The sequence below is a fragment of the Pleurodeles waltl genome, chromosome 8 (genome assembly GCF_031143425.1).
Source record: "Pleurodeles waltl isolate 20211129_DDA chromosome 8, aPleWal1.hap1.20221129, whole genome shotgun sequence".
Lineage (NCBI taxonomy): Eukaryota > Metazoa > Chordata > Amphibia > Caudata > Salamandridae > Pleurodeles > Pleurodeles waltl.
In genome coordinates, this window is record NC_090447.1 from 1,180,629,300 (window position 1) to 1,180,652,933 (window position 23,634).

A 23,634-nucleotide genomic window follows, 5' to 3' on the forward strand; every position below is an offset into this window, starting at 1 on the left:
CTCCAAGTTGCTGGTGACCAGGGTGTGAGGTACAATTTCTTTAGTGTTGCTTTGGAGCCATTTGAAGATCTTCCTCAGCGTCTTCAGGGTATGGAAGCAAGATGCAGTAATGGTGTTGACTTGTGTGCCTATGTCCAGTTTGTTGTCAGTGGTTACTCTGAGGTTCCTGGTGTGGGTTTTGGGTGTAAGTGTGGGTCACCACTTTGAGCCCAATGGGGAGGTGTTCCTACCAAAAGTCACTACTTCTCTCTTATCAGTGTTAAGCTTGAGACAGTTGACTTTCATTCAGATAGTAACTTCAGTCATGCAGGCATTGATCTTGTTTCTTGAGTTGGAAATCTTGTCCAAGAAGGAGAGTATGAGCTGCATGTCGTCTGCATAGGAGAGGATGTTGATGTCGTGTGCGCGGATGGCATTGGCCACAGGCATCATGTGTGCCTTGAAGAGGGTGGGGCAGAGAGATAAACCTTGAGGCACTTTGCAGATTAATTTGCAGGCTTCCAAGGAGTAAGGTGCCAGGCTGGCAGCTTGTGTTCTATTAATTAAATAGGAGCAGATCCAGTGGAGAGCAGGTTTTTGGATGCCAATCTTGTGCAGACCCCTGATGAGGATTGGGTCTGAGACTGTGTCAAATGCTGCAGAGAGGTCCAGGATAATGAGGACTACCATTTATCCTCTGTCAAGGATCATGCAGATGTCGTCTGTGTCAGCAATGAGTGCTGTTTCTGTACTGTGGTTGGGCCTGAATCTGGACTGAATGGCATTGAGGAACTGGTGGTTGCTGTGGTGATTGTTGAGACAACAGTCGATAGTTCCTCTTAGACCTTTGCCTGAGGTTTGTTTTGCACTTCCCCTAAAGACCGCTGTTGTATTCAACCACAAGGCGAGTGTCTGGAAAATCTTTCAGGACATGATGTTTATACTTTTTTGCTGATTTTTTGGAGAGATGTGGATGGTAAACAATGTTAAATTAGTGTGCTCCCTCTTTTTCCAGCTTCATTAACATTGTTGAGTGATTGCATGGTGGACGAAGGAGGGCAACTGAAGAGTGCCTCGAGGTCGCAGAGGGGCGTAGAGTGACACGGGAATACAGTCACACCAACCAGAGATTCCTTTCCAGTCTACATCAGGTAAGTCTAACAGTGGTTTCCATCAGCAAGGTGTTAGCAATTTATTTCTTAAATATCTCAAACGGAACTTGAATTGAATTGAATTCACACACCAGTAAGGAAAGGGCTCCCAGACATAGGGTAGAAACCACAAAGAAAGTATGAGAATTTAAAATTAATTGATTTTACACACCAGTGAAGAGAGGGCTTCCAGACTTAGGCCTTCGTTATGAGTCTGGCAGTCCATGGACCGCAAGACTCCTGGTGGCAGATAGACCGCCCGGTAGAGGCGGTCAGCCCGCCATAATATGACTGTGGCAGAGCCATGGTCGAAACACCGCCACCGCCAGGCTGCCGCCACCAGGCAGCCTGGCGGTCTCGGCATTTCAAATCTACTGGTGCTGCCCGCCAAACTCATAATGACCCCCTCAGTGTAGAGACTGTAATGAATCAATGGGAGAGGTTGTGGTGTTACCCAGATGCTTAGATGACTATTCCTAGTAGCTTGTGCCTCATCCTTTCAAGTTATGATCTGAATGACCTCTCTCTGAAGAAGCCATTTCGCACAGTCCTCCTTCTCTTTCTATGTTTGGTAATATTTTTGTAGCTGTCTATTAGGGAAGGAAAACTCAGCAGCCTCTACCTCACCATCTTCAGGTAACATCTGTGTGAACTCTCACCTCCTAATGTCTTTTAGCTTTGATGTTTAGCAGTCTGAACCCCACTGTGAGGTGATCCCTGGACTTCTTGACTCAGCAGAGCAATAGTTCAGCATTTTGATAGTCCTCTTTTAATTTCTATGTATGTGTTCAGTAGTTTGTCTGCAGCCCTTGGGATGAAGAAGGTAAACAAAGAAGGCTTCCTCAGTGAGGGGACCCCTGGACTCCTCGACTAGGCAAAACAGCATTTCAGCAGTTCGATAGTCCTCTTCCAGTTTCTATGTTCTGTGTTCAGCATGTGTCAATAGCCTCTTGTTTGAAGAGCAAAAACAAAGACAGCTTCATTTGTGAGGCAGCCCTTGGACTCTTTGTCTTAGCAGTAGAGCATTACAATACGTTGATAGTCCACTTTCAGTTTCTGTGTTCTGTGCTCATCAATTCTTCTACAGGCTTTGGTTTGAGGAGGGAAAACAAATATAGTTGCCTTTGTGAAATGACCCCTGGACTACTTGACTTAGCAGATCAGCAGGGCCTGGAAGAGACCACTGTGGGAAAGGGTATGAGAGGTGTCTTACAAGGGCAACACCATAGAAACATTAGTTAGCACCTCAACAGACCTATCAAATTTTGCGTGTAACACTATGACTTAGGTATATGTCCCTCAGCCTACCGTTTTGTGCATCATTAGACTCCCAGAGCACAGTGGGAGTGTAGCATGAGGCTTTGTGCTACCGAATGAAAGCCTCACCATGGTGTGAGGATAACCTGTTTTAAGTAGCTGTCTGTACATCTTCCATGCGTTGATGGGCTGCAGCATTATGGGTCTGGTGGAGGCACATGACTCCAGAGGTCCAATAAGGCGTTGGAACACCCACAGTGGGTTGCCCCAGTATCATTGGGCCCGGTTAGACCCCAGAGCCCCTTCAGTATTGTGTCTGAGTATTGGAGGTTGCAGAGTAGGCCCGCAACCTGGTGCATGGCCGCAGTTCGAAAGGGTGACGGTGGAAAATCATCACAGGACTTCACCACCACAGTGATGTTAATTTAAATGCAATAAAATCCTGTACCCCTCATTCCCACTCTCCTTGTGGTAGCAACACCCCCTAGAACCCACTCCCACCCAAAATCCAGCAAGGCTGAGGACAACTTAGTGGCTATAGAACTTCTGAGTCCCCATTAAGCAATCACTTAAAAGTTCATACCAGTGCATTTCAAAGGTACACTCTGTGCTGTCCCAAGAAGCCCTGCAATGCATCAGTAACATAGAATCTGCAGTGACCCTCCCCTCTTGTAAGAGTCTAGCTACCAGAAGAGCAGTCCAGTAGCAAATTTCTTTGCAATGAACTTGGGTCAGCCTCTCCTCATTTTAAGGTTGATTATGTGACACTTTGACACTAGGGTATCTGGTGGCATAGGGAGGGTATCTAAAAAAAAGTGTGTGAATTTTTCAATCACAAGGGTGAATTGTTCTCATTCATTGACTTGACTTGAGAAGGCACACAATATTCTATGATGAAAAAGTAGCTACCCGAAAACATTTAAGTCAAAATCGATTGCATGTTTCAGGCCAAATTACATATATATTGTACTGTTAATGATGAGTCCATGAAAACTTAGATCTAGATAAATGACATTACATTTACTTGAACAAGATATAGGTCTGCAACATGTTTGTCAGACGTCAATACAGGCTCCAAGTTGACGGACATGTTTTATGTGAATAAGACATATCCTGGAGCACTGTTTAAACTGAAGGCAACAGGACATCTTATCCTGCTCTAATTTTATTTTCTTACAAGAGGATAATTAATAATATTTTAAAATGGACGCACGTTTGGCATGAGCTATATTTACAATAGAGCATGAGTTATGGTTACTTGAGATGACTATAACTGGTGAATCTCAGTGGTTTTTTTTTAGTTGAGAACATGACTTTGTCACAGAACTGTTCACCAAACTTCAACCTTTGTTTTTTTCAGCGAATTTCAGAGGTTTTCTTTAATGTAACATGAGATGAAATTACAGTTCCTAACCAGAACCTCACTTAAAACAGTTGGTATTTTCAGTGCATTTCTAGGGATTTTTTTATAATATAATGTGCTATTTTATTAACAAAAGTAAAGCCCTGCTTCCAACTTCCTACCCCGCCTCCACTAGCAGCAAACTCCCCGCTGTGCTTGGGGTTGACTGAGTCCCCATGACCTGAAATGATAGCCGCAACTTTTCTCTTCATGCTGGGGCAAGCCAATTAGAGCACAAACTCCAGCTGGACTCGCTGGAGTCTATTAGTCCAGTGCAAGCCTGGTGCCCAATGAGGAAAAAAGCCCCCTTGACTAATCAGATTGATTCATTGTTGATTTTGCGTGACCGAGAGACTTGTTGGAGAATCAACCTTCCAGGTGCACAAATATTTTTGAAACTTAATTTCTCAAAACTACTGAACGGATTTACACCAAATCACAAAAAGCATTCCATCACCAAGATCTAGCTTCCTGCTAAATTTGGTGCACTTCCACTGAACTGTTTGGGCTGTAGTCCTTTTCAAAAAAGTAAATGGAAAATTGATGGAGATTTTGCAGTTTGGGACCTCCTGCCCTTTCCTGAGCTCCCGCTTGACTAATCACCCTGAAACCCTCTAGGAAGGAGGTGAAGTTTTTGAACATGCTTTTGGAACATTTTATGAAGATTTGTTAAGTGGTGCTAAAGTTATTAGCAAACCAAAAAATGCCTTTCTTATGAAACACAAACCTAACCATAACTACTTGGTGGCAAATGCCACTGCGTAATATATCTACACTGTTGGACCTGGTCTTTTTTGCAGGGTCATCCCCAAACGTTTTGCCCTCCTCCTCCTGTTTACCTGACCTCTTTTTGGTGGCTCTAGGACTCTGGGCACAATTAGTATAAGTATAGGGGTTGTTCCCCATGTTTGGAGAAGAGAGACACTGCGTGGAACTTGTCGCCAGATGAAACAGGCTGGGCGTGCTGCACTGAGGACTGTGGGTCTATCAGGAAGGAATTGCCATCTTGACTGCTAGACTTGTGGCCTTGGACTGTTGCCTCTACTTGTTGGGTTTCACAGGGTACTGATACTTTGCCTAATGGCCCTATGTGCTGGACTTCTGCTTCTTTCCCTGCATTTGGTGCTCTCCAGCTGTCCCTCAGGGCTGGGTGGTGTACCCCCTTTCCCACCTGCCTTCTACTGTCTTGCACCAAGTAAAGCGGTTTTGCTAGTGCTGAAAAGGTGCCGGAGATTGCCTCGCCTGGTGCGGGCTGACACTTTTCCTTGGCCCTGCACAGCATGTGCATTCTTGCCTGGGCAGGGCATGTAGAGTGCTTTCCCCTACTTGAGCGTGAAGAGACGGATGCCAGCAGCACGAGAGGAGCCACCAGCAGCCATTGCTGGTGTGCGGACGAAGCATGCTTCCATTGGTGCCACCAGGGCATAAGCAAGCACCTACTGTAGTGTTGTCACCGCTGCACCCCCCAGAAGGTTAGATCGGGCTGGGAGAGGCCATCATCGCCCGTCAGGTGCAGAAGAGCATCGCCTCCCCCTCCATGTGCCCTAGAGTGCTGCTTCCAGAGATGTGTGGCTCAGTGGGAGCGCTGTTACAGGAGCAGAATGGTGAGAGGAGCCCTGCCGGCCTAGTGAGAGTGCTGGGCTTTGTTTCTCAGTGCCAGGAGGCTTGTCCCTACCACATCCCTCCTAAGCGGGCACCTTTGGAAATCCTGCATGAGAGGGAGCCCAGAAGGGCCCCCTAATTTTCATAGTGTGCATGCCCCCCTCCCTTTTGGTGGCATTTCGTTGGATCATTCACTGTATGGCTCACAGGATGGGAAGGGGATCCTCATCAGAGGCCCCGTTCCTGCTGAGCCCTTCAGTACCTTATTTTCTATAACAGGATGCACAGGAGCTCCTGAGCTTAACTGGGTGTGTTGTATTTACCGCTCATCGTATAGATGCAGAGCAGAAGCGCAATGCCCTTCCTATAGAAGATGCTTTTTGCTGATTCCTGTAGGTGCCACATTTCACCAAGAGATTTCTGCCCTCATTTTGCATTGTTCATGCCCTGATGTAATGGTTTATTCTGTCCTGGCCTTGGGGTGACGTGTATAATTTCAGGATCTGCATTGCAGGCATAAGGAGGTTGTGTTTGCGGGCATTTACAATATGGAAATGTTTTTCCGTCTTTGGCATTCGGAATGACGATGATGTGACAAGTGCCTGGTTGGTTCAGCATTACTGATTTATGTTGGTATGATCTGTGTTTATATGCAATACAGTTTATTTTTATACAACTTGTTGTGGAGTTTTCTTTGTGGTGTATTTATTGTGTCCCTGGGTTGTGTGTATTGTGCAAACGCTTTACACATTGCCTCTGGGATAAGCTTGACTGCTCGTGCCAAGCTACAACAGGGGTGTGCAGGAGTTATCTTAGATGTGTAGTTCCCTTGTCCTAACTAGAGTGGTGGTTACTGACTAGCTTAGGTGCCTACCCTAGCCATAAAGTGGTGGTTACTGCCTGGCTTAGGTGACTACCCTAGCTAACCAGAAACCACATTTCTAACATGCACACACACACATACATTTAAAGGTTAAATATATTTAAATATTTTTAACAGCTTACCCGCTAAGTAATGATCCTGGTTAGAAATGTAGTAAAACCTACCTGCGATTTAACGATTTCTGAAATACTGTCTAAGAAGTGAAAATAGCACACTTCTGTGCACTGTTCACCTAAGGTCTTTGTATTCACCAGAAGTTGAAACGTTCCTGGACAGTGTGACAAGTTCGATATACTCTTCAACATAACCGGTCTATTCCACACAGTTGCTAGAGGGTCTGCAAAATGTTCGAGTTTAGTTCGCTTAAGTAACTGCAGTGAAAACATAAGTAATGCGACAGCAAAGCAAATTTGGTAGGAGGCAAAAATACAAACATGAGCAACCCCAGGCCATGCTATTTACCAAATCTTTGATGTCCGCGGGAGCAGGCGACTTTGTGCATCTTCGTTTCCTTCTGAAAGGTGCAACATTCTAATGTGCACGGGGGGCTCAATGTTCTGCCTGGATTAAGTGTTTCTAAAAGGCATGCACATCTTTCTGATGGGCGGTATCTCTCGCGGCACACGTGGACTGACTTTGAAGTATTGGACTATTTGTTAGGCTCCTCTTTAGAAATGTCATTAAAAACCGTGACTTGCTCCAGATCTAAGAGGCTGCCATTTCAGTGATTTTTTTGCAGAGCTTAAAATGGAGTGCCAGAATGTAAGGTTCCCCAAACTGGAGAACGCACGAAGATGCGATGGTAAGCATAAAATACCTTTGTAGATTAAATAGTCTATGAATACCGCCCCTGTTTAAAGGGCGCTTTAAACGATGCCAGGGTATATACAGATGTGCAGGAGACTCGTAAAAAAGATTCTAAAAAAGGCATTTTTTTGTTTTTAAAGGGTGATTTATTTCCGTTAGACGCAGGCTGTGGTTATTTGCCGAGAACTGAGAAAAGCATGTTTTCCAATGTGGGCCTAGTAAACCACAAGATGCGAACTTTTCCAGTAAAGGTGAGACGAAGAAATCGGCTGTCTTGATGTGCATTGTGGCATTTATAAAGGGTATTACGGAGTAGAAAACAAACACTGGCAAAGTCAATGGGTCTGAAAGTCTGAGCTGATAGCTTTGCCGCTGCTTTTTTCTTTGCCATTAACATGACAATAGGGCCGCCAGTGCATCACAATGCATGTACACATACATCACGATGAGCATATGGACGCATGGTCGGCCTTTGTGTAATGGATTTTCAATTATTCCATAATGATTGCCTACATACGTCATCATAACACATGCATATGTATCGTGACACATCGGCAGCCATTTTGTGATTTTTAATTTACAATTTAAACAAAGTGGATGTCCATTTAAGAATGATTAGTAAAAAAAAAGTTACATAATTAACGAGTACTAGCAAAGTCAGTATTGTTGCTTTTCTATAAACAGAACATATGTTCCTCTTCCTTTAATTAATGTCACTTTAAAAGTGTTGGGCCCAAATCATCAAGATATGAGTAACCATGGCTCTGTATTTACCAGCTTTTCCCATAATGCCCACACTGTGACACTACAAGTGACGAGTGACGTGTGACGTTTCCATAGTGTTCATGTTGTTCATAACCTGTCTGTCTGGTCTAGTAGAGTTCCGGGGATCATGTGCACTGCCAGTGCCCACTGTGTACTGGTTGCGTACCTGAGCAAACATTTTTTTGTCCGAGTTGTAATCGTACCTGTAGCACTGTGCACAGGCAACTTAACTGCTGTAATATCGCAAAGCAACGGGGCTCTATTTTAAGAACAGTGACTTACATTACACACAGTGAAAAGCAAATGCAGAAGTAAACACCATTTCTGGTAACTCCATCAGTATATTGAAGAATGTTTCACCTGGCTTTACATTCAGCATTTTGTAAGACACCCTACTCAAGCTTGATGTTTGGTCACCAAAAAAGGTTTATGCTGAAAAGAAGGGTTATTTGATTTCACTAGTGTTTACTGGAGCAACAAATGTGTGCCCACGTCTGTATATCTGGTCAGGCTGGAGATGTACTTTCATGTTTGATTCACATTAAATTTAGCTTCACTTACCAAAAAAACTCTACCAAGAAAGTGAAACTGAAACTGTTTGAAACAACAGAATTGGCTAATATTACAATAAGATTTTGTTTGCTGACTGTAAGCTATTTACATCAACATAATGTCCTTTGCCAGGTGTTTGCTGTAGAAATGGCGGGCATGTCTGAAGCCTGATTGTGGTTAGGAAAGGAAGACTGTGATAGGGCAGCTTTAGGTCTCCTCCAGTTTGCAGGTTCGAGCCATTGACTTTATCTGCCTCTCTGCCACCAATTTCTACCCCACATCTCACTCACAGGACGTTCCAGACAAACTGACAGAAAAAATAAAATATATGAACTTTCTGCTGTGAGGAATGCAAATAGCTATGCATGGATGAGAAAGACGTCTATTAAGTACAATACACTGCAAAGCCCAAGGTATTTTCCTAATGGTTGTGAAAGAACATATTGAGTAAATAAAATATCCAGACGCTTTATTTCAGCCTACAAGTAACCCAAAACACACAGTTAGTTGCTAAAGGTAAAATGAGGTGACTACCATATGTAGCAACTTTCGCTGGGTAGACGATTACATTTTCCCTAAATAGCACATGGTTATACAGTTTTGCTCACTTTCCAACCAATGTTTATTTGAGGCATGTTCGTCCATCAGCATCACTGCTATATATATACATTCACCTTGTGATGAAAGGATAAGTGCAAGGTAAGAGATAACATTTACAATATATGTATTCATGTACTGGCACAAGCACTCTCACTGGCTGCTTATGGTTGCTTGCACATAGTTTTCTATCTAAAAACGCACACAGAAACCAACAGAATAAAAATAAGAGCTGAAAATAACAGCTGCAAAAGCAAGTAGTAAACATTTTGGAGACAGCACTACAGGAAGCGGTCCTTTCATGCAACTGTAAAAATTCTGTAGTAACACTTCAGGTATCCCACACGATCTGACAACCTCACAGGCAAGCTCCACAGCCTATTTTTTTCTCTTTAAATTTGTCGTGCCTCAGCAACTTTAAGAGTCTCTCACGTGAAAATCACCATGAAGGCGCCACCAGGCTATGACGTCGCACTGACAAACCTCGCCCTGCAGAAAGAGACTGCTCGACATCAGGGCAGTGGCAGAAATCCATGACGTTTCTTGTTGATCATTAAGAAATGGAAAACAGACTAAAATGTGCCATTTTGGATCTAACTTTACCTCTTTCCGATGAATCTTCACATGCGCACCAACACCATTCAGGAATGCGAGCTGCGCTGTTCTGCTGCCAAAAGGATGGTGCGACCTTTAGTGAGAAGAAAGACAGTTTACGTGGCTGAATAAAAAAAAAAACAGCAGCACCGGTCTGCGCCACTTTAGAAACACAGAGGTGCGCTGTATGTAGAGGAATATGGCGCACCACTGCATTTCCCCCTGTCGTGGCGCAGGATAAAGCTGCCTAGCGCCAATGCAGGCATCCTTACACCATAGTGCAAAGGTGTCTGCGTTGAGGGGATAGATTGTTTATGTGCAGAAAGGTGTCCCTTCTTGCATATAAACAATTGTCCATGGCATTTTGATTCTTCTATGTGTGCGGCAGAATGCAGCACATATAGAAAAAGCAAAAAAGGAGGAGGGAAAAACGTATTCCTCCTCGTTTTGTCATGTCAACGCTACCCCTGGGGTGTTTTTAGATTTTGGCGCTCCCTCAGGTTTACGACAACTCGTAAATCTGAGGCAGCGTCAAAAGCAATGCGTGTTGCAGTGGAACGCCCACTACAATGCGTGTTGCAGTGGAGCGCCCACTGCAACACCGATTGCATGCCCCTCTGACTCAGAAAACTGCATTGGAGTGGCCTATGTTTACAAGGAGGCGTAACGCCACAAAAAAGTATTGTTACACCCCCTTGTAAATATGGATCAGTGCATAACGTTACCGGAGCGTCACAGTAAGTGGTGCTATGGGCTCTTAAATATGCCTCTAAGGGGCAGATTTATGAAAAGTGGCACTGCCCTAGTGCAGCGCCACTTTTCTTGCGCCCCTTAGTGTCCCCCTAACGCCAGCATGTGTGCACCTTATCTAAGATATGGCGCTCCATGGTAGTAGTCAGGGGTATTAGCGTCATAATTTTTTACGCTAGTCCGGCGCTTTGCAGGATTAGCGTCCAAAATGTAGACGCTAATCCTGCAAAGCACCCAGAGGCCCAATGAAAACAATGGGAGCCTCCCTTTATTTAATGCCTGCTTTTAGCAGGCATTAAAGATGCAGATAAAAATGACGTAAAGATATCTCTTGGATTTCTTTGTGCCGTTTTTTCGCCCCCCCCTAGCGCAGAACGCCCCGCTTGCATACATTATGCCTAGAGCAGGCATAATGTGGTGCAAGAGGTTGCAAAGTGGTGCAATGCAAGCATTGAGCCACTTTGCAAATATGGCGCAGTGTTTTTGGCTTTCAAACGCCACATTAGCATAAAAAAATGATGCTAATGTGGTGTTGGAATGTTGCTAGGCCCTCTTAAATCTGAATTTAAGAGTGACATGTGAGTCACCCAATTTGAACAATCTATAGCTTCCCTTTTTAAGTTTGCTGCCAAGCTGGGGACCATGCTTTTGGGTGCTGCGATTAGAATATTTAAAACAAAATTGGTGCCAGTTGCTTCTTATGGCATGGGTGTCTGGGGATATATACAGCATTCTGATTTACAAACACACAAGAATGGGTTATTGCGCAGGTTTCTGTCACTCCCTAATAGTGTTATATCAATAATCACTCACAAAGAGTTAAGCCTTCAGTTTTTGAGGGACACATTGAGACTAGCGCCTACTTTGTTGTGGCTATCAGTATGGTCTAGACCAGAAGCAGCCCTGACCCAGTCAGTGATATCTGATTGCCTTAGACTGGCAGGGGTAAATAAAATCAAGTGTCTTACACCTGTCAGAGAGGATCTCCATACAATTAACAGGATGGATCCTTTTGATAATCTATTGTGCATTAGACGATTGGACATACCTACAGTAAAAGGTGACTATTAAAGCTTTTAGCTGAGAGTAGATAGGAGGCTGACATGAAGAAGTCAGTCAAATTATATCTCCCAAGGAGTGCTACCCCAAATATTGAACTCTATCTGCTCAATATACTTCATAAGCAAAGGTTTCACTTGGTTAGATTTAAGCCTGGATTATCACATTTCTTGGTGTCCTACACCTCAAATGCGTTCACCAATAAAGATTTGTTTCCATGTCCTTGTAATAAAAGAACTCCTCAATCGCAACTCCATTTTTTCTTCTTTTGTGAGTTGTATAAAGCACAATGTAGCTGTATTTTGAGACTTTATTAAGAAATTTAAACATTGTGAAGTGTAAAGAGGCACTGGAGTATTTGCAGTTACTTCAGATAGACCTGGTTTGTCCCACTGTATATATTTTTCGTATCTGCCTTTATTAAGGCAAGGAGAATTGTTGGGAAATAGCTGCAATCTCATGATGATACTGTATTTTATATGAAATTTACTTTTATTATAACCATCTTTTTAATTGCACTCACTTTAATTTTAAGTCAAACAAAATGCGAGTAGGATATACTGCTTGGTTTTTCTTTTAACTGTTCATATTTCTTTGTCTGCTTTTATGGTTTGCTAAAACCGAATAAAGCTTTTTTGATGATGTTGGTGATGATGAATAAGAGTAAACAGTAGGAAAATGAGTTCCAAGTCCCAATCCTGATGCACTTAATGTCTGCCTAAGAGACATAAATAACAGCCTGATTGTGGGGTTGGAGAAGCCTAGATAGGCGCAGGCATGGACGAGTCCATAGGTGTGTGTGGTGGTATAACACTACTGCAAGATAGGTCACCTCATTAATGCATGGGCTGGAAAAAGGTAGGGTTGAGGAGGTAACGTGGACAAGTATCTCCGTTTATAAAAACAGGAAGGCTATATTTAAATACCAGTTTAATTAATTTCTGAAGTGATCAAACGTTAAAGCTTGGTGCTATCAGAAAGACTTCCTAAAATGTAGGCAATTGTTAGAATATTTTAAATGACCAAAATAACTTTATTATGTATTTTAAAAATCCATATTTGTTTAATCATTTAAACATTTTTTTTAAAATTGTAAAATATGTTAATATTTCTGATCGCACTGTGAGGTGAACTTTGCCCCGGAATGATTTTTAAAACAACCACAGCGGAAGAGGCTCATATGGCAGCTTGGCTGATCATGGCACAGCTTAAATCAACCCACTTTGTAGACAGTTCAGAAATGAAATATTAATGTTTCTATAAGGCTCTAATGGGTGTGTGGCCCGGCAAGCGGGAGATAAATCATAGGACGGAAAGGAAGGCACTACGTCTGCTGTTCATATGACACATGCAGAGGTCTGGTGATGCTTCACACCTGAGAGGAGGAGGGAGCAGGAAAGAGCGCCCAAAGACAGTAGGACACTATGATGCTATCAGTCTCGTGCTTGGACAAGAGTCCTAACAAATTAATTAAAAGAAAAATAGCTTCCGGTGTGGGGAGAAAATGCTATTTGTTTAAAATGCATGCACAGCATCACGAATTGAATTGGTGATACATAAGTGGACTTTTATTGTATGTCAAATATTCCCTTATGAAGGAAACACATGTACCCCCTGGAGTTCAGAAATCTAAAGGAAAAGAGCCCCCTAAATTAATCAGTGGAAAGATGCAACTCATCCAATCAGAACACTATAAGACAATAATGCTTTTGGGTGGAACAAACACAAAATACCGAGGAAAGCATCAAATCAAGAGCAGACACAAGAGAAAGACAACAGATCCATCCAATCATGAGCCAAGGGCTGACTGAAAGCCCACTCTGAGTTTATGTTACGTAACTGAAACAATAGGTTTGCCAACCAACAGCTAAAGCAGTCTGTAGCTGGGACATCATGAACTGTAAACTGTTCTAGAAGCCTCAGTATTTCCCTAAAATATTAGCTGTCCCACTTACTATTCAAAGGGAAACTGTCTTCTACTTTTGGTCCCGCAATGGCCAATTGGCTCAAGAGTGGGGGGGAGAGGGGGGGTGCGATTTGGAGCCCAGGATAACCTATCCCTTCATAAGAGAGGTTTGCCATGATACATTTTCACATAGAAATCCTATGGCTTCACACGGCTACTCAGGTCGTGCAATATAACCTGGCACTTTGCAGACCAATGCAGTCATTGCTTGTTTAGGCAGACATTGCAGCTCTTTTGTTTGACTGTAGACGTGATGTGTGCATTAAGCTTGATCCGTTGCTTGTTAGAACTTCTCAGGGCTTTCAAAGCTTCATATGTCCTGGGCTTTGAGAGGCTTGTCTAACCAAATGCTGGGATTAATGCCAGACCTCTACTATTTCCCTCCGGTATAGGTCTGTCTATGGATAAGGACTGCTTCTAGAGTTGAATGATTATAAGCATTCATTAACCCACGCCAAGCCATTCAAAAATTACCCCCCCATAATGTGTTAATTTATCCAGTCCTGTCCTCCGTTGATTGATTTTTGCATACATTATGCAGTGTCTCTTTGGTAGAGACCAATGTATGCATAAATGAAAGAATCAGAAGCTAGCCTAACCTACAGATACATATAATATTTTTTCTATACTGACAATGCATAGAATATTGTGCGAGTGAGAGTTTTGAGAGACACTGGTGAGCTGACAATTAGGAAACTGTGGCTGGAAATGAGACCATTGTGTTCCCATTCAGAATGTACTTGCCGTCTTACAGGCAATGTTTCTACAACTATTCAACCAACTGAATTTTTCAACATCTCTTGTTTGACTGTATACTTCATAAGAATTAAGGCAGTTAGTAACACTGGCAATAAGGATCTTACTCTTGGTTACCTGCCCCACTAGTACACCCTTGCATGGACAAAGGTGCGTACTCATACATGCATACGCATGCTCATATTACCATTCCAAGATGGTGGATGGTCAATGTGGGCTGGTAAATTAAGAAACCTGAGTATGCATGGGGATGATGTCAGGTAGAGAGAAGTAAACAGCGCAATAGCAGTTTACAACTACCAGGCCCTTGCAAAAAAGATTGAAAAAAAAAAACCATAAACAAAAAATCAGTAAAACTAAGTGTAGGGGTGGGTAGAGAGTAGACAAACCTGGGTAGAAGGCAGTGTGAAGCAGTAAGGAGAGAGCGGATGAAAGAGATCACAAAGAAAGCCATGTGCTCCCACAGAGTGCTAAAATGCAAATGGGAAAATTACACTAGTGAAAGGATACAACCAGTGCTTGAAATGGAAAAAATAAAGTGCAGGTACTCTGTGCTAGAGAACCTGCTTGTTTCCGAAAAGTGCCGGTACTCTCCAATTAAAAGTATTACGTTTTTCTTGAGATGTGCCGGTACTCTCCCTCTCAAAATAAAAAAGTGCCGGTACTCAGTACCGGAGAGTACCGGCCCATTTAAAGCACTGGATACAACACATCCAACCAAAATAATGATAAAGAAGATACCTTTCAGGAGCAGAACAAGAATAGAGGGGAAAGCTACTTAATCGGGAGTTTCAAACTGAGATAAATAATACAGCCACCCAATCATGTGCAAGGCGCCGAGCTAAAGTTCTGCATATGTATAATACTATCGACATTTGGGAAGACCCAATGAGTTAGTTAGTAAAATCACGTTACTAATGATGCTTACTATTTTAAAAGACTTTCTATGGTAGCAGCTGTTGACTAGCTTGGAAATTAGAGTTAACCCTGATAAATCCGATCTATGTCCTAATGCCCCACATTAACCCCTTCACCATGAACCACTCAAAGGGTCTTGAAGAGCGAATATACCTACAAGCAGTTCAAAATACATTTTAACCGGACTCGGCACATTAAACGAAAATGGTTACGTTTCCTTACACATTTCTCACTTACAGCTTTACAGTTTCTTATCCCCACTTAAGAGTGCAAACTTGCCTCGGGGAGGTCTCACGAAGGAAAAGGTAATTGCTTCTGAAAGTAGCGAGCAAATTAGAAATGCAGTTTAATTTGCAAAGAAATGGATGGAGCAGCCAGCTCTAACAGGCAGAAAGCGACCCGTTTGTAACCTACGTACATCATTTTTTCCATATAAGAAGGAGAATGGTGAGAGACCGCGAAAATTCCTTTCGGTGCTTCTCTGCTGAACACCTAGTGGAACTTTTCCTGGGTTCTCGCAGGCTCTGGCTTTGCTTAAAACGTGAAATCTACTGCGCTTTTAACATTTTAAACTCGGAAGACACATTTTGAAAGAGGATTGTCAAGTCACATCAAGTTCCAGCATGGTGCGAGTGACCAGATTCAGCCCTCCCGACCCTGAGATGGAAAAAGCTGTTAGAGGTAGTGTACTTACAATGCTTACTGTGTTTACCTTTGCAGAAAGCTTTCCCTGCTGTGAGATCGGGGCCTCAGTCACTTACGATAGAGAAGAAAGTATTTGGAGTCAATCGATAGTGATAACGTGCCCCTGCACTAATAGCGATGGATGAGAATGTTTTAGAACGACGAAACTACTTATGCCGTAAGTCCTTGGGTTTTTCTGTGCAGTTAATGAAAAGCAGTTGTGAGGTACACATAATTTTCAGTCAAGGTTAACTCAAAAAACCCTACTTGCTAAATATGCTCTTCTATATGTTGTAATCCGGAAACTGACATTTGTTTACATTGAAATTAAAACGCAATAGATTAGATCGAGTTAGAGCAGAATGCATTGCACCTTAAGGGCTAGCTCAGCCTCGCCTCATCTTTAAGGCAGTCCTTCAGGTGAGGTAAGGCAGTTGCCTTACAGCGCTATCCGATGATAACAAGGTACTGTGTTTCAGCTTGAAGCTGGAAGTTGCTGGTAGGGAGGTGCCAAGGACAGATGCATTTTTGCTTGATGTGCCAATACTCCTCAAGTCCTTTCCCTAGGCAACTACCTGAGAATGTGTTGTCCAGTGATAAAGGCCACAAGAATCAAAAGTCATGAAAGACCACCGAGCTTCCCTGAGGCCCTGACTGTTTCTTGTCTGGTGATCTATTTGCTAATGAGGAAGGTTTCTTTAGGACCCTAGTCTTCAAGCATTTAATGCCGAGTCCCTCTACTCCAGAGGTCTTCAAACTTGGGGGGTGGCCCCCCTGGGGGGGTCCAACTGATTCTAGGGGTGAGGCAGACTCTGGCCAAAAGAAGCATTATGCAGATAACTAGCCTTTGTTTTAAGCAGAAGCAGGTTATTGCATTTAAAAAAAGGTAACAGTACTTAACTGCAATGTTTAAATAGGCCTAGACATATTTAAACATTGCCATCCTTATGAAATAATTGTGAAAAATTCTGAAGGGGGACCTAAGGATTTTTATTTTCCAACTGGGGGGACGAGACATTTAAAATTTGGAGACAACTGCTCTACTCTGTGTCCTAATAAAATATTTTGGTTGGGCTCCCCCGCATAGAAGAACTAATACTTTTGCGCTAATAATACTTATAATGCTAAAAATGTGAGCACGCTGACACACAGCAGTTGGATTTGTGACGATTTTCCTCCAAGAAACAATGGGCCTGGTTTAGATCTTGGCGGAGAGGGACACTCTGTCACAAACATGACGGATAGCCCCTCCACCGTATTACGATCCCATTCTATTCTACGGATATTGTAATACAGTGTTGTAGTATTCCATCTGCCAAAATCTAAATCAGGCCCAATATAAGCAAACCAAGATATTCTGTACTGCTTTTAATTCCTTAGGATACACATATGCAGACCACAAAGTGCTAGTGAAAAAAAATAATAAAAAGGGGGCTCTGCATGATATCTATACAAGGTAATGATGAGAATTTGGTGTAAGCTTCATTAAGTGTTTTAGTTAGTATTACTTTATTGTAAAGTTTTCAATGTTAATCAATCAAATTATCAATACAGTACAGAGCAAAGCATAAAGCACATTCCAGACAGGTTGATCCCTATTATGAATCTAAAAATTGAGAGTAAATGCATCGGTCAGAACCCATAAAGAGCTCTAAATTTGAGATGTGAAAGCATGCTGTTTAACCCTTTTGTTGTAGGCCTTTTCCACCCTAGTGTTAAGCCTTTTTTTATCTGTTTGGGGTAGTTCACGCTTAGGCCCCCCATAACGTTTTGTCTACATTAGGTATCCACGCCCAATTTGCATCCTTTTTTCCAACATCCTGGGGATTCTAAAGGTACCCAGGGTTTGTGGATTCCCTTAGAGGGGACTAAAAAAATAGCCTAACCTCAGCTAAATTGTGTTTGCGGGGGTTGGGGAAAAATGGGAAAAAGTGTTGCAGAAGAAATCGTCTGCTTATTTCCTTGTCATTGGCATCAACAATGGGATTGTGGTGCTAAAATCCCCATCTTTCCAGCTTTCAGGAACAAACAGACTTGAATCAGAAAAACACATTTTTCAACACAGTTTTAGCATTTTACTGGGATATAGTCGATTTTTCTCATTTTTGTGCTTTCAACTTCCTTCCAGCTAGTGGTAGAAATGGATGTGAAACCAATGATGAATCCCGGAAAGCTATACATATCTGCAAAGTAGACAATATTCCGAATTCAGCAAAACGTCATTTGTGTAGATTCTTCAAGGTTTTCTTATAGAAAATAACAGTTGAAATAAAAAATACTGAAATTGAGTTGGAAAAAACTGCTATTTGTGTTCATGTTTTAATCTGCAACTTTTTTCTAACTATAGCAGATTTTCAAACACAATATACCGTTACATCTGAGGGACCCTTCTGGTTGCAGAGATATAAAGGACTTACAGTTTCACCAAGAACCCTACGTAACGAGAGCCAATAATTGCACCTTGCAATGGTTTTTCATTGTGTACCAGGTATACAGTAATCATTTAGTAAAATATAGAGAGTGAAAAATAGGTATCAAGAAACCTTATGTATTTCCAAAATAAGCACAAGATGTGTAGTGTAGAAGTAGTGATCATTTGTACATTTCTGAATTTGGGGGTACCCATGCTAGCATGTGATTTAGAGAGCATTTCTCAAAATGAAACACACTTTATTACATTTGGAAGGCACAAATGCAGAGAGAGACAATTGGTAATAACAATTGTTCTACTATTCTGTATTTCCCTAAGTGTCCCAATAAAATGGTACCTCACTTGTTTGGATAGGCCTAGTGCCCGCAACAGGAGACAGCCTAAAACGCATAGTGGATACAGCACATTTTTCCAGTAAAAACTTCCACTTTTTTTGCAATGTGTCTAGCTGTGGAGTTTGGGTCATAGCTCAGCCGGCACCTAAGGAAACCTAGCAAACCTGTGCATTTTTTAAAGCTAGAGACCCAGAGAAATCCAGTATAGGGTAACTTGAGTGGGTCTCTCCAGGTTCTGTTACCCAAAATCCCTTGTAAACCTCAACATCTGTCTAAAAAAACACATCTTCCTCACATTTCTGTTTGGAAAGTTCTGGCATCTGAGGGGAGCCACAAACTTCCTTCCACCCAGCATTCCCTCAGTCTTCCGATAAAAATGGTACCTCACTTGTGTGGATAGACCTAGTTCCTGGGACAGGAAATGGCCCAAAACGCAACATTGGCACATCACATTGTTCCAACAAATACTCACTCATTTTTTGCAATGTGCCCAGCTGTGTATTTTGGGTCCTAGCTCAGCATTCACCTAGGGAAACATAGCAAACCTGTACATTTTTGAAAACTAGACACTCAGGGGTAAGCCAGGATGGAGTGACTTGTGTGGCTCTCACCGGGTTCTATCACCTAGAATCCATTGCAAAGCTCAAAATCGGTCTAAAAACACATTTTCCTCAAATTTCTGCAATGGAAAGTTCAGGAATCTGAGGGGAGCCAAAAATTTCCTTCCACCCAGCATTCCCCTCAGTCTCTTGATAAAAATGATACCTTACTTTTGTAGGTGGGCCAAGTGCCTGTGACAGGGAAGGGCCATAAATGTGAAGAAATTGGGGGGAAACCAAAATGGGTCCAAAAGGGCAGCTTTGTTCATACGTTTTTATGCAGACTTTGCTTTGGGCGGCCACACAAGGGAGGCAGAGGTTTTATCAGTACAGATGGGGCAATGCTCAGTGGTAGGAATTTTGTGAATTTCTGCAGATTCCAGAAGTTTCCATCTCAGAAATGTAGGGAAAATGTGTGAATTCAGGGAAAGTTGGAGGTTTGCAGGGCATTGTGGGTAAGCAAATGGTGTGGGGTGTATGTGAAGCACACCACCCTGGACTCCCCAGATGTTTAGCTTTCAGAAGTGTCTGACTCTGGTAGGTTTTTCCAGGTGGCAGCGTACCACAGTCCAAAAAGTGCAGCCGGTCACCATTGCAAGTAGGACAATATTGGGAGTTTGTCCATATGTAAAATTACCACCTAAAAGAATTGGATGTCCTCTTGCTTGCCATTAGGATGAGATGCTTTAGTCTGCGGGGGGCAGAAATACTGTTGGCCCCTTCAGTTGGAAGGGGGGCATTAAGATGCCCATGGTGATGGGCGGCCCCCACCCCTCTATGTTTTTTTATTCCCTGGTGAATAGTGGGCTGTCTGCCACCCATGGGGGCTGATTGGGAGTAATTACCTCCATCTGTCCCCTGAGCTGGGGCAGCAAGACTATGTCCTCATTTATTTAGGATGGGGGAATGGTCTTGCCCACCACCCTATTTAAAAAAAATATTCCCTGGAATCTAATGGACTTTCTCCCCCTGGGGGGCAGATTGGGGGTAATTTCCCTATCTAGCCCTGGGGATGGAGAGAAAGACTTTGGTCCCCTTTTTTGTGGGGTGGGGGCATGGCCATGTCCATGGTGGGCTGACCCCAAAAAAGTCCCTGGTATCTATTAGGCTTTCTGCCCCCTTGGGTGGCAGATTGGGGATAACAACCCCCCCAATCTGCCACCCAGGTGAGCAGAAAGACAGTGCCCAATTTTCAGTGGATTAAGGGCATATCCATGCCTGTTCTGAGCAACCCCCCATCAAGTGTTCTAAAAAAAACTAATTCCTGGTGCCTAGTGGGCTTTCTGCCCTCCTTGCGAGGCAGTTGGGGGTAGTAACCTCCATGTGCTCCCTGCCTATTTTGGAAGGAGGTGGCATGGGGCATTGCCTTGCCCATTCTGGGTACCCCCCCACCCTTTCATATAAAGAAAAAAGTCCCTGGTGGCTATTGCCCCCATCTGCCACCCAGGGGTGCAGAAAGAGTGCATTGTTTAAAACTATTACGGGAGAACAAAAGCCCTTGCCCAAGGGGCCACCCCCCTATCCCTGGTGGGGTAGTCTAGTGGATCCCTGCTTAGGGATCACCCTCCTGAGGTGATCCCCAAGCAAGAATCCACTAGGGAAAGGCATCTTTGGAAAGGGGGGATTCTCGCCTTTCCAACTGTACCTCTCTCGTTACAATCAGTGCTCAGGGTGCTGAGATATGCCCCTGAGCACCAAAGAAAATGAAATCAAATGAGCCAATTGGCTCATTTTACTTTTGTTGTCCTGGTAATGACGTTGGCGCGCACAGCGTGCCAATCGTCATTACAAGGTGGAGATAATTTTAGGCTTGGTTGCTGGGGAAGATCTTCCCCAGCAACCAAGACTAAAAATATCCAAAGGAAATCCCTCTGGATGCCACACCATAGGGATTTCCGGTGCCATGTGTGTGGATGGCTGGGAGCCATCTGCCGCATGTGAGCACTACAGTGTCGGATGACTCTCGGCATCTTACGCATATAGCGGGTTAAGCAATTCTTGGTCAGTCAGAACATCCCATAAAGAGAGGTTTAGGAAGCTCAGTAGTGTCTCGGAGCAGCATAGATTCAGGCCAGAAAAATAAAGGGTCTTTCAGAATGAATCTGAGAAGCATCAACAAAGAACATGGGTCAGAGTGTGCAGGATCGCTCTGTCTACTCTGGAAACACACACTTATTTGTTTTCTCATATCAATAGTTTGCTACAGTATGTTGCAGTCCACAGCAGATTATCCAATCAGTCAGTGGTGTCATCTTGGGAACAGGAAAGCTTCCATCATCCAAACTGTCTAAAACAAACGGCTTCTAAATATTAAATACAAATATGCTACAAACTGTAATATAACTGTCATGTCAGAGATGGTTCTGAGCATCTCTTACTACAAGACAAAAACAGTTCATGGTTACTTCTCTACATTACTTCATGAAATCATTCCTTTCCCATATGCTTTGATTGACAAAACTTGTCCATGAAGAAACATTCCACAGAAATTAAACTACGCATTTTAACACATTATTATATTTTATTTAAACTATACCTATGAGAAAGTTGAAGTATATCAATTTTCTATTAAATCTTTTGTCTTGTCACATTTGCGTCACTGAAAGTTTTATATCTCACATTCCCGACCTAGGTCGGGGTAAAAGCAAGAAAAATGCATTCTACAGGAGTTTAACAGAATACATATGGCTATGAAAGCCTACTGCTCACAATTGTTTTAAAATGCAGGTTTTTGTTTAAGGCTCCCATATTTGTTTCTGCACATTAATTGCATCTATTTTCATCATTTAAAATGCTCCTGCACTAACAATGACCAAGAATAAGCCTTCAAGAATGTTCCCTTGTTTGATGATGCCTGTTTGGATTTTGAGACATACGGTGATATAATTAATCGGATTGACTCTTGTTTTTACAGTGACACCACCATGACTGGTATAGGTATCATTACATCCTCATGCACTCTTTCTCACAGAGCAAACATTCTGTGAAAGTCCTATTTTACTGACTCCTTCCTCACATCTTGAGATGACAGCATCAAACTGAATGGTCTCTGGCATTTGGGAAAATGTTTAACCATCAGTTGAGGAGGTGAACCAGAAGGCTGAGTTTAATGCAATTTCACAGTGTATTACCTGTTCAAACTCCTATAAATCAAGCTGAATCCGGTGGCATTTGGCTCAAGAGGCATACTGTTGGATGACATGCAAAGAATTGAAGTACGTTTTACAGTCAGGTTGACTGGTTTGTTGAATGCCACACATTCGATAATGATGGCCTGTCAACAGAAGGTCAGACCATTGATTGTTGCTTTTAGAAAGGCTGTACTTTTTTACAAAATGCTTTCCATTTATTTTGTGCTTAAACAGACTTTTCACATGAACTCTGCAGGAATCACGCATTGATGGTGTTTATACTTACACTCAAGAATTCTACCAGAGAAACATGTTACAAGTTGCATGCCTGGCAGTGATCGTAGGAGATATTTAAATTGGAAAGTGACTTTGCCAGCATCTGCATTCTGTGAAGCCTAGGCTTTGTACTGGAAGGAGAAACCTCCAGTACAGAAACTATGCTTTAATATTTTTCCCACTTTCTATGTGATCTGTACAATGCCGCACCCATCTAAACTTTGAAAGGAGTGGGGGAATTAAAACCTTCTGTTACACCTGCCTCAAGGAGGTATGCGTTTTTTGCACAAATCTCTGCCTACAATTGTTAGTACATAGGAATTTACATCAAAGCCGATGTGTAGTTGCAAGGGAACACACATTTTCCACCCATGAAACACCCCCTGATGCAAAGTAACTCACAGCGCTACTTTGTGTTACTTTCATCAATTTTCAATGGATATTCTGATTTGCGTTAAAATGTAAATACAACCACAAAGCTTTGTGCTGGCATTCTAAAACTAAAGCAAACCCGTCATAAAGTGTTAGCATATCTAGGCCTTGGTCTTCAGTATGACTGGCCTCTTAATAGTGATTTGAGCAGAAAGAAGGATAATCGTGAGTCATGCAGTGAATTGGTGATACTGCATTTTTTTTCTGGTGCCAAATTCCTAACTCAATCCTGAAGGAACTTGTCCTATGAAGAAGGCCTGGCATTACAACATGGCGTTCACACATCGGTGCAACCGCATCGGTTTCCTCCTGCTACTCCACTTTAATACGGACCTGTTGTGAGTTATCTGTAATTTCTAAACCCAGAATCACCAATTCCCTTGAAATCAATAATACTGGGTGTGGCATTATCGCAACTCAATCACTCTATAAATCATATTAACAGCTGCATATTCGCATTCCCTTCAGAAGAACAACAGACTGTCAGTGCCTAACCCACCTACATGCTGAGAACATGAGGAATGAAAATCGTATTCCAAAGCCAATATCTTTCTCACACATAAAGTGCAGACATGCAGGCCAAAGCTGTAAATGTGACACTGAAACATCTCGGCTCTGCATTGATTCACTAGAAAGACAACATTTCAGCAGTAACAGATACATGTCAGCGCGGGTAAGGGAGGCGCGCGCCAATGTTTGTTTCACATT

The 23,634-nt window shown here is 42.7% G+C and overlaps 1 protein-coding gene across 2 annotated transcripts in view; it reads left to right on the forward strand.

Moving 5' to 3' along the window:
• Positions 1 to 23,634, forward strand: part of ENOX1 (ecto-NOX disulfide-thiol exchanger 1) — a 2,146,160-nt gene that overhangs the window by 1,384,421 nt on the left and 738,105 nt on the right. For both annotated transcript variants that reach the window (XM_069205418.1, XM_069205419.1), the window contains one exon: positions 995 to 1,130. The gene's annotated coding sequence lies outside the window, so the exon portion shown is untranslated. The remainder of the gene's footprint in view (positions 1 to 994; positions 1,131 to 23,634) is intronic.